The sequence below is a fragment of the Haemaphysalis longicornis genome, unplaced genomic scaffold (assembly GCF_048455015.1).
Source record: "Haemaphysalis longicornis isolate Haplotype H1 unplaced genomic scaffold, Haemaphysalis longicornis Haplotype H1 scaffold_1, whole genome shotgun sequence".
NCBI classification, from domain to species: Eukaryota; Metazoa; Arthropoda; class Arachnida; order Ixodida; family Ixodidae; genus Haemaphysalis; species Haemaphysalis longicornis.
The window spans coordinates 150,713,449-150,729,275 of record NW_027526203.1 but is presented as its reverse complement, the minus strand read 5'-3'; the positions used below and the strand labels follow the sequence as shown (position 1 = coordinate 150,729,275).

Here is a 15,827-nt window from a genome sequence, read left to right as displayed (position 1 = left end):
ACAACGGGCATGCATGCGAAGACGGTACATGAGTCTTGTAGAGTCTTATCTATTACACGTTTCTACGTCGCTGGCCGCAAGCTTGTGCAAGCGCTCGCACTGTGCTATTACAGCTCTATTTTATGGGACCGAATATATATTCGATGAAACGTCTTCGATGAAACGGCGTTCGATGAGACAGTATTCGATGAAACGGCGTTCGATTAAACGGCTTCTGCGAAACGGTTTTCGATGAAAAGGTGTTCGATGAAGTGTCCGGAACCAATCGAAAATAGGTATGTATAGGCATTTACATTAATGTAGGCACGAAATTCAAAATAGATATTTATAGGCACAATAGAATTACAGTAAAAGTCCTTCTTAACCTCTAATTTATGCTCATGTATCAAAATGGCACGATAGGATCGCCAGGAACAGAATAGGCATTTGCCTAAAATCCGGTCTCTATAAGGATAAGTCAGTGAGGCAGCCCGTCGTTCGATGGGACGGTGATCCGGCCGGTTTAGACAAGTTTCTTTATAAAACGTAAATGAGAGTGACCCCAGGTTTTTTAGTACATCGGTGGTGTTTTTACTGCCAGTACCACTGGGTGCTCGTAATACTACGAAAACAGCGGCTCCTATTAAGACAAGGTCACCCTGGCAGACTGCATAGTTTCATATTTATTTATGTCTTGCATTTTCTGCTAGCTAACTTTAACCGGCTCGCCCATCTATGAAACGGCTGTCACTATTTTTACCTTTTGAAGCATCCGAAATTGGTGCCTTTCAATCTACCTACCGAGAACAGGTCAATAAAAAACGAAGTTATAATTGGTTTTTGGAAGCTGTCATGAGGTCTTTCCAGCAAAACGTTCCATCTGCAGCCAATCGCTTTCTCTGCAGTCACTTCTCGAACCTGTGCAGAACCGTCACGGATACCCCAGCTGCCCAACAACCGCAACGCGTGTCAGTACTGTGATTTTTTTGTTACTTTACAAGCTTGAGCGCACGACAAGAGTTTCGGCTAGAAAACAGGACGATCCGTCAGGACGCCACGCTCAGGTAGGTGCCCCACTGCACCCATTTCCACGCTTGGTTCTTGAGCTGGGGGTTTATAGTGTATTATACCTTCACTGCGATGAGCTTAATTTCCGCATACAGTAATGGTAGGTAAACAGATAATCATGAAAACCCGTCTACATGGTATCACATCAAACGTAAACACGCTTCGGTCGACCAATTCTTAGCGCAAAAACTTTTTTGGTAAACTGCTGCCGACTATACTCGGTTTTCACACAGTTTTTAGGCACAGGGAACAATGGGTGCTCTACCATCGCAAGAGTGTCGATTAAACGTGAATTCTTCAGTGTTTCTGAAATTTGTGTCATGACTTCGATCCATGGCAGCCGCTGTGCTGTCGTCGGTCCCGGAGTCAATACACTTCTGGCGGCTAACCACACGGTCATATTGAGTGGCTGCAGCTTCAGAAAGAAGGAACAGAGTGATTACATATCTTTGCGCCATCTCCTCCGTCTTCCTAAACTCACTGTTTCAAAAAAAGATACCGCATTTTGGGCAGTGGCTAAATTTGAAGAATGTGCACGAGAACAAAAGTTAAGGAAAACGCTCTTTATTTTAGCGCATCCGATAAACCGAGGTCTTTAAAGCATACTGTTTTGTTCTTATTACTGTGAACTTATGTGAAAAATTTTGGTCCCCCGAATGAAGTTCAGCTTGACGTGCACAACATATTGCAGTAATAGCACAAGGCAGGAAGAATGACTTAGGGAACGCAGTTTATTTGTGACAAAGGCGTTGTGTGCACAAATTCTCTGGTGTCTAATAAAACACATGCTTTCTATAGGTCCTATGTATCGTTGATACGCAGAAGCTAAAACCCATTTTCTATGCCAACTCTTATGACCGCACCTGTGTGAGCGTATGTTGAGATGACTGTGGCGTTTAAGGAACGAAAAATGCGAGAATCCGAGATTTGTGATTTCGCACACGGGTGCTAGATCTTCATTCATATGGCCGAAAATGTAATAATTACTCCGTGACTCACCCCCTTTTTTCATGGGTTCGCACTGTTCACTATTTCAAGTTAAGCCCCCCGTGACCTTATGCAACGAAGACACTAACATACCGCTGCTTTGTGCGTCCCATGGCTAGGGCAAGTTATCGTTCGTATCGAAGTGGTGTCAGTTGGGGTAAGTCCCTCTTGTTCTAAGTCATGTTTTTTCCGCTGTCCTGCAATTATTATGCTCGATGTCATACTCGAAAAGTCAGCATTAGTCACTTTGCTTTGAGAACGTAATTATTATTTCGAGTCCCTGCATACAACGTTGCGAGGAAAGATATCTGCGGATCCGCACTATAAGAAAAATGTGCTTCCCAAATTATCCACGACTATTAAACCATGCATGCTCGTTGTAACTGAAAATCAACGTGGAAAACTCATTAAACGCGTAAGCCCAGCATTTTAATGACGATGGTCTTTCTTGGGCTACCCAAAAATCCAAATTTTGGTCTGTCCGTCTGTCACTAGATTCAACCTCCCGCCCACAAGAACGGGGAAAGAATGCTTGGACACGAAGTGTATATAGACACGACCGCTTCTGCGGCCATGGCTCATACTGGTGCCATGGCTGCGGCCAAAAGTGCAGGCATGGCTCGTACGTGCCTACTTTATTAGGTGCTGTTGCGAAACAGGGTAGCATGGTCGAAGTGGACCGTGGTTGGTGTCGTGCCGGGCAGTCATGATGACGAAGTTGACGGAGAAGAAAAATTTATTGGCTCCGTGCGCTGGTGTTCCGAGCGCGACCGCAGCGCCGCCGAACAGCGGCGCCGTCGAAAATCGATGTTGGTCACCCCGAAAGAGCGGCTTACCGGGCGGAGATTCCGCAGTCGTTGTGAAAAATTCGAGCTAGTAGTGCGCATTTCTGTACGTATTGCTGGGTCTACGGCTCCGCAACATTTTAAAAAGGTCGCGAGGAGGCTGGCGAAAAAATAGTTTATCTCGGTCCCCTTGAAATGAAGCGGAAAGGCGTCAGCGATGAACCCGCGCCGTGCGACGGGCAATGTAAACAACGCCGATCGACTTCTTGCCATAACGTTAGTTTTGCTGTTTTGTGTAAATGTGGTTTACGCTCTGGGGGGACCTTGTTCCTGTGCACACCCGCCATCAACTTCATGCGACAGCCGGCGAAACTTGCACCGGCAACGCGAGCTTCGTCGGGAACAAAAACAGCGCGCCAGCATCTCACCTGAGTGCTACGCAATATGACGCACAGTAACGGTTGACACGAAACTGCAGTGATCCAACAGGCAACCACCACAGCTAAACGAATGGGCCATTAATATGCGCGTCAATCATCTTGAAGCAGTAACGGTGTCGGTCGTTTTCTTTTTGTCGCTGAGCTTATGCTTCCCCGTCATTTTAGCATTACGTGTTGCTTATGCTTTACCAATCTGTATCGGTTATTCCTCTTCTGTATTATGGTGCTCATCGCTGCTTACCCCTTCCTATATAGGTGTACGCGCGGAGGTTCTGCCCGTGCGGCCTCGGCGGCTGCTTTGACGCAGATATCGCGGCCAACTCCATACGACTAACATTTCGTTGATTCGGACAGAGCTGGAACACCGGCTTTGATACCGGCGCTAAAATTTGACAATAGCTGCCCGGTGTTCACAGTTATGAGTTGACGAACATAGCAACTGCATCGGCATGTTTACGCGAGCCGTGGCACCCGGCCTTGCGCGTGCCGCTTCTCCCGCCTACCTCGCTTAGACTCACTGAACTCATAATAAAGTGCAGAGAAGCGTGAGCCGCGTGTTTACAACAGAACTCACAACCATTCACTGTAGCCGCCTCTAAGTAAAAGTCGCAGCCCAGGGTCACGTCTGTCATGTGCCCAACGCCATTGCTGGAAACATCGGACGTCTCCGTTGCGTTCGCTAGCTCCTCCCGGATGCAGTAAACATCGTTTGCGGCGTGTGTCGTAAAACCGTTAAAACGAGCGCGCTGGTTTGAGCAGTCATCGCAGCGTAGCACGGGCAGTACGGGGAAGGGCGCAAGCGATGACAACATCCGATAAATGCCTCCAGTGGCCGTAGATGGCGCCAGTTGTTCAGGCGCTGGTGTCGCCACCATACCAGCGCACGGAGCCTATATACAAGTATTTACTTCTCGGAATCACAAAACAGGCAGTGCGCTCCTGCCCGCGAGAGATTAAATAGGCGCGTTGGGTCCGTTCCCTTCACCCTTTTCCTCGGCTGACGTCAGGGCGCACCAATCACAAATTTTATGGCACTGATAGTGGCGCCCCCCCCCCCCCCCCCGCACGAACACACACACACGAGAGACCCGCTCCTCTCTTGCGCAGGGGAGAATAGGTTGCCTGCGCCGTGGCAATCCGCCGTGGGTCGCGGAGCCTGCTTTTGTCCTGACGATGTTGCACCACCGGCAAGACGTCTTGCATTCCTCTGTCGTAGTAGTCGTCGAGTGGCTTGTTGAAGACGTCTTCAGCGTCGTCAAACACGCCACAAAAAGGGCATGACAGTGATGCGCGGGCACGCCGTCGAAGCTTGCAGTGCGGGCGCCAAGCAATGCTATTGTCAGCACCACCGCTGGCCGGTTGGCGCTTGAGGGGCCACGAGGTCGCTGAAATGCTATTGTCAAGTAGCCGCATAGTTCGCCACTGTGAACACGCCGAGTCGTGGAAAGTCGATGAGGGAAGACCGGCAGCAAGTTTTAAATGCAGAGCATTTCTTTAACTCACGATGTCACCCGGCGTTGGCGTGCCTCGGCGTCCGCAACAGCCGTTACAGGTGCGCCCTCTCCCCCACTCCTCCTCTCCCGCATTACGCTACCCTCCTCGCTCTCAACAACAGGTCCGCACCCCTCCCCCTACAGTATATAAAAAAATAATACTTACCGGCCCCTGGTTTCGATCCCACGACCCTGCGGGCGGAACGTAAGGTACATGGTGCTCTACCCACTGCGCCACAAAGCCGACACAGAATGGAAGGCTACGAACGCGCCTTATATCCTTGACTCATTCAAACTACGTCAAGAAGCTGCTGATACAACGCATTCACTACCTGTGGGCGGAACGCGAGTTACATGGTGCTCTTCCCACTGGGCCACAAAACCGACACAGAATGAAAGGCTACGAACGCGCCTTATATCCTTGACTCATTCAAACTACGTCAAGAAGCTGCTGATACAACGCATTTACTACCACCAACTCCCCAAACACTAAACGTTAACGCAATACACCACCCCCTATGCGACGCATTTACTCGGGTCCCCCTCGCGGGGAGATGGGCCCTTTTTGGTGGTTCACCCGAGCGCTGAAGCCGGGTTGCGTAACAGCATCGCAACAGCACCCCCGCCGCCAGACTATGGTGGCTAGCCACCATAGCCAGACAATGCATCAGGATGACGATCGGCTCATCGTGGCTCGACTGGAATGATACGGGTAGTCAGCAGGTCCATCCAGGGCTTGAGGCAGAGTTCTCCGAAGTGCTGCTTTGTTTCTCTGGTCTCGTCCGCGAACCCACAGAAGGCACGAACACAAGGCTCCTGCAGAAATGACGAACTCGACAGTACAGCCATTGTCGAACCACACTCGATGCGGAAAGCGCCTTCTGAACACCCCTCGGGATGCCAGACCATGATAACAAAACAATTACTGACCCCTTAAAATATTACACCCCTCAAAACAATTCGAAGCGCTCATCTCCTGGCACAAGTTCCGAATCAGCCCTCAATTTCGGGAGTTATTAAAATAACTACACTAGAGCAAAAAAATCATGAATGTACTATAGGCCTCGTGCGCTGGTATGGTGGCGCCACTGAATTTCAACCAGCGGCGCCGCCTGTCGATACGCGCCGCATCTTTTGCTCGTACCGTGCTTCGCCGGTCCGCGTATCCCGTGTGCAGGGCTAGCGTGACTACGCGAAGCGAGCCGTGCGTGAACTGGTCTGCGGCTTCGAATAAATAGGAAGCCCTGAGAAATACTAAACAATAAAGGCTACTTCACCTGCGGGAAAAAAAAGAAACCAGGCGCCAGCAACCATGTCTTCGGCATCAACGCAGAAATTCAGGCCGAAACAGGGCCCTCTATATAGCCGTGGAACATGGTGTGATTCAAATGAATTGTTTAAAATGCAAGTGCGGCTGGGAGTATAAGCAAAAAATATAGAATGTAAATTTTAATCCGTCAGCATTTTTTTCGTAATACCCCAGAGCCCAATCTTTGTAATGCCTGGAATTTGCACAATGGGAGATCGAAGTTAACGCGTCGTAATAGTGTAGCTGTAGACCATTTGTCGAGTGAAGTTAAAAATACATACAGGAAAAAAAGAATAAAAATGAACTTGCTATATCGAGAAGTCTGCCTATTGACAACAATCACACGATTAATAAAACAAAATTATAAAGAACACGGAAATGCAACCCGAACAACACAAAAAATTATTAATACGCACCAAATCCCAAACGCCTTGCATTCGCAGAAAAGGGCATAATTATTAAAACATTTGTCGCATAGTAACGTAAATGTATGTTATTTGTATAAGAAAAACTAAAAATACCAATAGAGCTAGAAATGAACCAACGGAACAAAAAGAAAACCAAACCGCCGCACTCACCTGTTTATTGATTCCAAAATAACACAAACCAGAAAAGCAAACAAAATTACGAAAAAATCAGACAAGCACCAATCTGGCCGCAATTAAAAGCCTCAAGTTGAACAGAAGCGACATAGGAATTCATACACACGTACAATTCTCTAAATTTCTCGAATTTTGTTGATATTTCACGTACATAATACCTTGCTTCGTTTCTGTGCTCGTCGGCAAACCCAAAGCGCTTTTTTTTTTTCGAGGAAGCTGCTGGAAGGCTGTCTGCCACGGCTGGGGCTAACACACGGCGACGGCGATTTTACATCAGTAGCCACGACAGCCGAGCAGAAATTGTCCACAAAGTTGCCGTGTGCGTGGGATAAGCCATCTGTGCGTCCAACGCAGGACACACAGCAGCAAATAAAACGCTTATTTAAATGTTAGCACGACGAGCGCTATTGAAACTGTCGAACATCGAAATCAGTGTACACGTCACACGAAAAAGGTGCCCGCACAAATGCGTGATGTGAAATTCGGTTTTGCTGACGTTCCTGCGTGCGAGGGCAGCCACAAAACTGTAGAGCCAACATATGCTCCGACAGACGCTGTTGACGAAGAAATGCTGGCTGTCCCCTTTTTGCCCAGGACAATTTGTCAAAGCTACTTAGTTAACTAAGTAGCTTTCAACTGCCGCACGAGGTAATCGAGGCAACCCTCGCCTTTCGCCACCGTCTACAGTACAAAAGTCAAAACTACGAGACGGATACAACGGCACAGCAAAACAAAGCATGAATTCACATGACTCTTTGAAAAACAACACTTTGCACGTACACTTACGAAAATGAAACTTGTGATAACATGGAAAACATAGATATACGAACGCTTATCTGAAAGATAACCTGCAGATAGCTAGCTCACAGAGCTCGGCTACGTCAATCAACAATTATCTCTAGCTTCTCTTCTTTACACTGAACCATAAAACTCCGGTTGGGTTATTATTACGGAAGACAACCGAACTGGCACATAGAAATGCCTCAAAACACGAACTGACCATAAACACGTAGCACTAAACGGGCACACTTTCGGTGTGTACATACAACAACCTCGTACACTCCATCAGGGTGAGACGAACTGAACACTGACACGCCTATTACACCCACCTTCACTGTGTTCAATCACGAACAATAACTATTCTCCAACGAACGACACAAAATTTCCGCTTAACTCACGCTGTGTTCGATCTGGAACAATAACTACTTTTCTAATGCCGAACAAAAGGTCTAACTACGCGGTGTTAGGTCACGCAGATGAACCACTTCTTCAGTTGAAAAACACAAAAAATTTACGCTTACTTCCCGGTGAGTTCGATCACGAACAATAACAACTTCTACAACGCCAAGCGAAAGTCTAACTACGCGGTGTTAAATCACAACGATCGACACACTGCTAACCAAAAGAAGCAGACGCTTAACTTCCTCCGTATTACGAAAACTCGGTAAACACTCCACTGACAATAGAGAATGAGTAAACTACGCAGTTTATGTACGCGCAAGCGGATTCGTCTGAATCCTTTGAAACATCCTAAGCGCTCGTCAAAACAAACACGTCCGGGTGTAGCCTGCCGAAACTTTGCTGCCACGTAGGCCGACCGGCTCTGCTCATCTTTTGCAAAGTATACCGCACAGTGTACGGGGGAGGTCTTCGACACTGAAGGGGAAAACAGTCGCAACGCGTGCCGAGAGTACGGAAGTGAAGGGAACCCAGAGAAAAATGGGACGCCCGACCATGACGAATGTGTCGACGGTGAACACTCTCTCCTCGAAACGCCTTCCCCATCGGTCTCCCAGAATTCCTTCGGAACCTAGTCACCCCCTTCTGCCCTTTCTAGCATAGTGCCCCTTGGCCTTTGTCACGGCTAAGGAGAGGCTTCTTTGTTTACCTCAGACGTCTGAGTTTTCGTATTTCTCTGCCGCTTCTGGCCATCTTAGCCCTGAATGCTGAAAAGTGAGAGGTTTCGCCTTCTTTCTTTGGCTTTTCATTTGGATTCTTTCTCAGTTACCTCAGATTCTTTCTTTTAGGAATCACGGCACATTCGAGCGGCAACGCACCGATCCCAGGCGACTTACAGTCAAATTTGTGTGGCTTGTAGCCGCCATTGCTACTCTGGCTACCCGGGCCTACAAACGCTTCTAAGCTTGCATAGCCAAGTGCCATATTCTGGACCACTGTTCGCGCTGAATACCCTTGTCCGTACGGATCATGAAGGTCCGCATCTTTCCCGCGTCTGTCTGCGGAAAACAACGGGCCTGGCAATAGCCCCGCTCGGTGACATGAGTCATCCCTAGCGACTGCTATCTCCAAAGTCTGGCCATGGCCCATAACAATGGTTTGTGACCTAGGTTGCTTCGTCAGCGACCCAAGATCTACGGCTTCACTCACCTTCGCCTTCGGCCCGCCCCTGTCTGAAGCTGCTGAGCCTTCGACGTTCTCGTGGAGAGAGCTTCACGTCAAACACGTGTTTTGTTTGATGACAAGCGTCTCCTTCTCAGAGTTCGAAAACTGCTGAGAAGTTTCTGACGAGGGGATCAAAACTAGGCTTTCGTCGCGGTCCGTACACTTCACGTGCTGGTTGACCGATTTCCGGCCCTTGTCTCGCACATCGCGATCTACCGACAAAAGCAGCTATACTCGGATACCACTCAAGAAAAATGCGGCTTTTCCTCATCAAAGGACCCCCCTCCAGCCAATGGTATCACCGTATCAACGTGACGTCATGGTAGACCGCCTCTACGCCGCGTTCACGGAAGAAATCACAGAGCATGTTCTTCCGCGCTTACGAACTTTACCGAAATGGCCACCTCCGCTGTTCGCGTCAATCCGCCGGCAGCGTCCGGCTCTGAGAATGATTTTTAGTGCCGTTCAGTCGTATTAATTGTTTGCGTGTTGTGTGCAGTGTTCTGAACATGCTCGGTAACGACAATCGTTATGGTGTCTTTTCTTCTGCTTTGTGAGCGACCGGCGTTGCCGGGAAATAGCCGCCGCTGCAGGTACTGGATTCAGAGTACGCTGTGTGATACAAAGCGGTCGTCGTCATCCTGTGCGGGCGTTTCGTGTTGAGCGTGAAGTGCTTCTCGTTCTACCGTTTAGTCCCTTCTGTGTCTGTGCTACGCACGTTATCGCACCAGTCACTGCGACAGGGGGCGATAGCTCCTTGTTAATTTCTCGTAGATTACGCCAGTCGTAAATATTACTGTTGTGCATAGCGCACGTTAACGCCATGGAGAGCTATGCACGGGGCGAAACGCAAACAGCGCGACGTCGCGCGCTGCATTTCGTTAGAGCATATGTCGAGCCGTGTGTCCCAAGTCCATGCCGGGCGCAAGCGTGACCAAATTGTGATCAAGTCGCTAAATACAAGAAGCTGAATTATCGCGTTTTTTGAACGTGAATGCGTGCGAGCTGTAGCTTAGCTGCGTGATGTGATTTAATATGCCACCTTTTCTATTTTGATTCCCGGTTACGCGGAGATTCCATTGTTAAATGTGTTATTTCAAGCTGGTATGTTTTCTTCGCCTGTTTTATGTTGGAGCGCTTTAAATTGCTCTTTTGGACAAAGCCCTTTGTGAATTAAATACGAATAGATATCTGTGTTGAGTTTGCATTGTCTATGATAATAAAGATTGTACATGAGTATTACCACTGTAAGTTCAATTTCATTGTCTTGCTTAGGCTTCGCAAATGAGCTGTGAATAGTGAAATTTCATGAGCTAGATTTCACCGGTATGATTAGCTGCAACAATGCATGTGAAGATGTGAAACACAGCAATGAAATCAAATAACCGAACTTTCAGTTTTTCCTACACATGCGCATGCATATTCCTCACCAAGTCAAATTCTTGCATCAGAGATGTGCATTATTACAGCTATATAGGCACTGCTCGCCTTGTGTTTATGCCACTTAAGTAAGAAGCTGCTTCTGTAATGGTGATCTGCATGCATGTGCTGTAAATTCGAGGTAGTGCATTCAGGGTGCAAAAAGTGAGCATTTCACCCATTCTCCTTGTTGCATCACAAGTGGCTGCTGGAACGAGAAGCTCGCTGCTCCAGCAGTGCTCAACATCGTGGATGCCAAGTCGAACAGTAAGCTGCTGCTTGCTGCAGCGCTGTTCGCAACCCAACACGTGCCATGTCTACACATATATTAGGAGTGTAAATCACAATGACAGCACATCAATTGATGCCAAATTCATAACACGGGCAATGAAGTATGTTTGAAGGGTTACTTAGTGATCTGTACCATAAAAAGCTATCTACACTGGTTGATGTATGGCATGTCGGTTGAGTGGACGCATGGAAACACACATATGATACATGTCGCTCCGCTGAAACTGGTCAATGGATATCATACTTTTCTTGTCACGCAAGAGCCAGAATCGGATCATACGCTCAGGAAGAAATTTATTATCTTGACAAAAATGCACTACATGAAATTATTTCAATACATGGGAGGGTCGATTTAAGCCAACGTAGTTTCCTCTTCCCAAAGCTTTGGGAATTGTCTTTATTAACGTTGTGCTTCTGCATTTTATCCAGTGGCTTAGGCCACAGATAAAACCCATTTATCCTAATTCTGGCGTAAGACAGCAGATAGCAGCTAAGCAGAATCAAAGTAGAAATAAAACACCGAAGCAACTTTTCTGGTCCTCACTGCTGTTATCATGTCAGATTTGGCTGAGACAGCTAAACAGACACACTGCTGAATTATGCAGAGCAAATGAAATGAGCAATAAGAGACTGAAGCAGATTCATTAGTTCTCAACGCTCAATCAAAAGACAACTTGGCTCAGCCAGCTACACAAGCAGACAATGTTCAGTTACATGCTTTCATGTAGGCATTTTATTTGCAACTGTTTCTGCATCCCATCGTGCGTAAGTGTCCAAACAATGTAAAAAACGTGCAGTGAAAACTCAAACTAGTGTCTTATCCTGTAGGTGAAACTTGCCTTTATCACCATTTACACTGTCGCACAAGGAGCCCCAACGCCACACACCGCAGAAGTGATTCTGCTTGAAGTGAATTTGTGAACTCGCTGGACTCGGCTTGCAGACACCTTATGCTATACATGCGAATAGTCACCCTCCTCGTGCAGCGAAAACTATCGCACAGTGTAATCGTGGCTTTACTTCCGGAAAATAGTTTGTAACAAAGCAGGTTTTCTCTAGCTCGAGATGTACGGTTTCGTTTCATGAATACATATGCCACGCAGAATCCTGTCATGACTGAACTTATTCGGCTTAATTCCTGCACCACACTCATAACAAATGAGATCATAAACCAAGCACTGCAAAAGCCTTTTCTGATTCTCACAGCTACATGTCAAGGCAATCAACCATAAGCCAGCACCACACAAAACACCGGTCCGTTCACTACAGCAAATGAGATCATAACCCGATTGTTGAAATAGCTTCTGCCACCCTCACTGTTATACTGGAAGATCACTGTTGAGTCTGCGACGCAGCAGACAAATGAGATTACAAACCAAACATTGCAATGGTCTCTTCTGATTCTCATAGCTACATATCAAAGTAATCAACCCTGAGCAAGTTACGCACCACACACAGGCTGCTCAGTCAACTCCAGAAATAAATAAAGCACACAAACATCATATATGGTCTTCTCCGCTGTCTGAAGGAGTTTCTTGCTTCAGCGGCTATGTAAACACAGGTATTTAAGCTAAACACCGCACTCCGCATTATCTGAACGAGGCAAAGGCGGCACTGGCGAATAGGTCGCAGCCTTACACATCTTGAAAGGACTCGATAGCAGATAGGTCCCTGTCGGAGTCCATGTCTTCACCCAGATGTATTATAATAGGTTGAACATGCGCACTTGCTCCACCGTCTCCTCTGAACTTTGTTTCAATGCTGATCACATGCTGAACAGTGTTTGCCCAGTGCTGAGCTGTTACATTGGCAACTTCTTCCCTCAGGAGCACCTCTACATCTGGCAGCTTAAATGTGGCATTTCTTGCTGCGACGCCTCGCTTCATCTGTGCCCATATGCGCTCAGTGGGACTGAGCTCACAATGGCAGGGCTCCCGAATACATCCTGTCCTTTCAGCTGCACCGTCAATACGTTACCTGATTTATCGTGTCTTAACAGAGGCCACAAGGCTGAGGAGCTCCTTTTTAAGCGTTTTTTCATCCCAAGCAAGTAATTCGGACGTGAAACAGTCCTGAACAACATTTTTGCGCGAAGTCGTCGTAGGCATCGCTTCTTCCAGCCACGAGTGGTACGAGGCATTGTCCATGACAATTACACTACCGAGTGGCAGTTGTAGCAAAACGGCCCCCAACCACCTTTCAAAGCGGATGTCGTCGTCTCCTCGTGGTATTCGCCTGCCTTCGTACTCCGAAAGATGTCCAGGCACCCACCGACGAAGCCGCCCTCGCTGTGCGTTACAATCAGGCGCTATCCTTTCCCTGACGGCTGCTTCAAACCTGTCGTCAGACCACGCATGAAGGCGTCGTGGTGGGAAGCAACCATCGTGTCCGTCAAACAGTCGATATCGTGTGTCCCGCATTCACTCAGGTTTCATCAAAGTAGAATATTTTTTTACCTTCAATCCTGTACCTGACGATGTCGTACAGGTACTTCTGCTGCCACGCGACAGTGTCGTGCCGCTCGATCAGCAGCGAGTTCCGGCCCCTCTTCTCATACCTGAACCCGATGTCATTCAGCAGCCGGCGCACAGTCCATGGCTTGAGAGGAGTAACATCGCCGCTAGCGTTGACATCCGCAGCAATCGCCTTCACTGTCGGGATCCTGTTGGGGCGAAAAAGGCGATGCACGGACGACCGCAATGCGCACTTCGTGAAGTCGTCGTACACTTCTGAGCATCGTCTCTTTCCACCGCTTCGCGGGCACTTTCGGGAGGGCGTCGAAAGATTGCCATCGTTATTTTTCATCTCCTTCTTCACGTCCATCCCCAAACTCACGCTGATTCCAAGAAGATCGCTCGTTGTCGCGACCGTTTCTTCAACGCTGCAATCCGGGTGTAGATGCCGCAAGGGAACGTATGCGTTCCGGATCATCTCCCGCCCGCAGCTGCACATGGCACGGAGCTTTTGTTTTTCTTGTACCATCGGCGTGGCGTGGATGGGAACGCACCACAATCCTACCGTTGTCAGATGGTGGAGGGATTGGCACCAAAGTGCCGCACCCCAGAGCAGCAAAACTCAACCAACCATCATCATTCAACTCCGAATCCTCTGTCTAGAACGATAACGCAGACTCACACGCTCTATGCTCACACGCGGCTTCTTCGTGCTCCAAACCGGAAAAGGGAACAGGCAATGCATAAAACGAGAAGCAAGCAGTTGAGGGAAAACCCAGAAGAGCAGAAATTTACCATTAGCAATAAAATTGAAACTTACAACTCAGGCTGACGAATAAGTTTTTTAACGTGTTGCATTAAATTGGCAAATAAAGAAGTTTTAACTAAGGTTCTTATCTCGGCTAAAAATATAGGCGTCCTGAGAACTACTTTTCGGCGCGGACTCACTCAGAAAAGCTTGGCTCCGAGCGCTGCCTGCAGGTGCAAGGCGGTCGGCCGCGACGTCACGTTGATAGAGCGGCACCATTGGCTGGAAGGGGGGTACTGGAACTGGGGGATTGAGCTACGCCCCTTTTTTCTTGACTTGTATCCGAGTATAGCTGCCTTCCTGCGAGGCTACTGGTTCGGCTCGCGCTCTGCGATCCGCCGACGCAGTGGGCTCGCTACTTCTCTGCGCGCCTACGGACTTTGGTCGCGCTCAACGATCTGCCCACGCAGTCGACTCGCTACTTATGTGCGTGGCTATGGAGGTAGCTCGCGCTTCGCGATCTGCCGATGCGGCCGACTCGCTACTTTCCGGCGCCGCTACAGGAGTTAGCTCGCGCTTTGCGATCTGTCGACAGGCGGTACCTACTCTGCAGGACAGCTGTTTTGACCTTGTCATACACCTCCGCATTCTCTTTAGTCAGCCACGCGATTACATTGGCGACCCTACACGGCAGCAGTGCCAAAAGTTTTTGGGGCCAAACGTCGAACAGAAACCTGCCTTCTCGCAAGTGCACTCAAAATCCACAAGAAAACCAGCGAACCTTGAACGGCTGCAGAAGGTCTTGGATTTTTAGGGTCACGGACTGCCGCAAGGATGGAGCAGAGTGTTCGGCGGACATCTGAAACTCCAACTCCTTCCTCTTGAGTTCATGCGCTGTCTCGGCACCTTTCCCTGGCCCTAATTTGCGCCTGCTGTCACGTTCAGCCTGCATTTTTCGCCGCGCTTGTCTCTCGTGTCCAGCGGGCTGTGTAATGTCCTCATAAGCTTCCTGGGCTTCCTCTAGAGTTACCTCATCGGCCTCCATGAGCTCGAGGATCTGTTTTTTTTTTCACCTGCGGGGCCAACAAAAGACTCAACTCCTCGCAAATTTCGAGGAGGTCCCCGCACTCTGAACTTGTCCATCGTGATACTGCACCCCGAATAGTCTACCCTCACATACTCGCTACAACGAAGTAGAAACCAGTGACAATAGTCAAAACTCAGAACGCACGGCGCTGCGCTAGCAAGGTCTCGCAATACGAGAGGTAGAACTTCAGGCACTTACCACACCAAGGTGCTGACGCTGGCCGATCCCGCCGAGCTGCCATCCACTGTTGCGAACCAGGGTAGCGTGGTCGAAGTGGACCGTGGTTGGTGTCGTGCCGGGGAAGTCATGATGATGAAGTTGACGGAGAAGAAAACTTTGTATACAAGTATTTACATCTCGGTATCAGAGAACAGGCCGTGCGCTCCTGCGCGCGAGAGATTAAATAGGCGCGTTGGGTCCGTTCCCGTTCACCCCTTTTCTCGGCTGACGTCCCAACGCAACAATCACAACATTCATGGCACTGATGGTAGTGCCCCCCCCCCCGCGCGCGCACACGCACACGCACACGCACACGCACACACACACACACACACACACACACACACACACACACACACACACACACACACACACACAAGAGACCAGCTCCTCTCTTGCGCAGGTGACCCTTAGGTTGCCCGCGCCGTGGCAATCCACCGTGGGTCGGAGCCCCGAAGCCCCCTTTTGTCCTGACGATGCTGCACCACCGGAAAGACGTCTTGCATTCCGCTGTCGTAATATTCGTCGAGTGGCTTGTTGAAGA

The 15,827-nt window shown here is 48.7% G+C and overlaps 1 protein-coding gene across 1 annotated transcript in view; it reads left to right on the top strand.

Annotated features, from left to right (window-relative positions):
- The first annotated feature begins 923 nt into the window (after positions 1-923).
- Positions 924-15,827, top strand: part of LOC144166589 (chitin deacetylase 7-like) — a 41,252-nt gene continuing 26,348 nt past the window's right edge. The window contains exon 1 of the mRNA XM_077696098.1: positions 924-1,043. The gene's annotated coding sequence lies outside the window, so the exon portion shown is untranslated. The remainder of the gene's footprint in view (positions 1,044-15,827) is intronic.